At 23.4% G+C, this 1,467-nt stretch overlaps 1 long non-coding RNA gene across 1 annotated transcript in view; it reads right to left on the minus strand.

Moving 5' to 3' along the window:
* Positions 1-1,087, minus strand: part of LOC110268748 — a 12,370-nt gene extending 11,283 nt beyond the window's left edge. The window contains exon 1 of the long non-coding RNA XR_002357168.1: positions 1,071-1,087. This is a non-coding gene — a long non-coding RNA (uncharacterized LOC110268748). The remainder of the gene's footprint in view (positions 1-1,070) is intronic.

Here is a 1,467-nt window from a genome sequence, read left to right on the forward strand (position 1 = left end):
AATCATTTATTCTTAATATATATTAAAATATAAAATATATAAAATAATATATATATTTATATATAAATATATAGTGATTAATTTTTAGTGTATACTTAAATTTTTTTTTAAGAATTGAAATCGAGACCATATGTTCTAATTGGAAAAACTAACTAATTTTCAAATCCTCCAGGAGCAGGTGAGATTCTCAAGCTTCAAAATAAAGGCATTCTGTTATATGAACGAGTGGAGCAAAATTGCGAGGCATTCTGTTATAAAGGGTGATTTAGATACAATAGAAACTATAATAATTTAGGTGTGGATTCAGCAAAAGGATTAATCTTTTTATTTATCTTGATTGCAATGCGAAATGGATAAATAAAGAGTTTTACTTTGTAGCTTATATATCGTGTTATTGGTGTGTTTTTTTTTAATTACAATATTAGTGTGAAACATATTTTGTTAAGTGAAACATATTTTCTTAATTCAACTATACAATTTCACGTTAAGGGTTGCTAATCATCAAGTGTTTTATTATCTTGATATATAGTATTATCGAATGGACAATTTTAGTGTTAGATGTTATATATACTATGGGTGAATGATTGAAAAGAAAAACGGAATATAATTTTTTTTATGTATTTTGAATATGTTTGTATTCAATTTTCATTAAATAATATATATTTATATATAAATATATAATAATTAATTTTAATTACTAATTTTAATATATAAATAATATTTTTTTAATATTCATCAGTTTTCTTACAAGCACATCATTGAACCCACTCCTAAATGTGGGTTTCAAACATTGAATCACAATTTTGCATCACTGATATAAGAAATTGTAAGAGTCTTCTGTACAACTAAAGAAATTCGAGATTTCAAATTCCATATATTATGACTCAAAATAATTAATCATAAATCAAACACCTAAATTCAATTCCTATATTACATAGAATAAACCAACCATGTTAGGTATATACTAAAATTATCGATTAAAACCAATCATCAATATAAAATACACATTAAAAATGAATTATACTACATATATATTTATATATAAATACATAATAACTGATTTTGATTACTAATTTTAGTATATAAATAAATTACCATTTATACCCATCAAAAGATATAGACGCTAACAAATGTACCTATATAAGAATAAAATGATAATTGTAACCATGGAAGATAACTTTTGTCTTGACACACGAAGGTCATCTTCCGTGGTTACAATTGTCGTTTTATTTTTATATTTTGGAAAGATAGGAAACTCGAACCACAACCTCTTAATTGAGTATGGAAAGTCTATGCCATTTGAGCTATTACTCTATAGTACTCAAGCAAATTCAACAATGTTCATAATTATTCTAATTACTGTATTTTTCACATCAAAAATAGAATAAACGCTAACAATCTTCACAGCAAACAATAAACATACAACAATTATTTAAATTAATATCAATTATATTAGACATTAAATTG

The sequence above is a fragment of the Arachis ipaensis genome, chromosome B02 (genome assembly GCF_000816755.2).
Source record: "Arachis ipaensis cultivar K30076 chromosome B02, Araip1.1, whole genome shotgun sequence".
Lineage (NCBI taxonomy): Eukaryota > Viridiplantae > Streptophyta > Magnoliopsida > Fabales > Fabaceae > Arachis > Arachis ipaensis.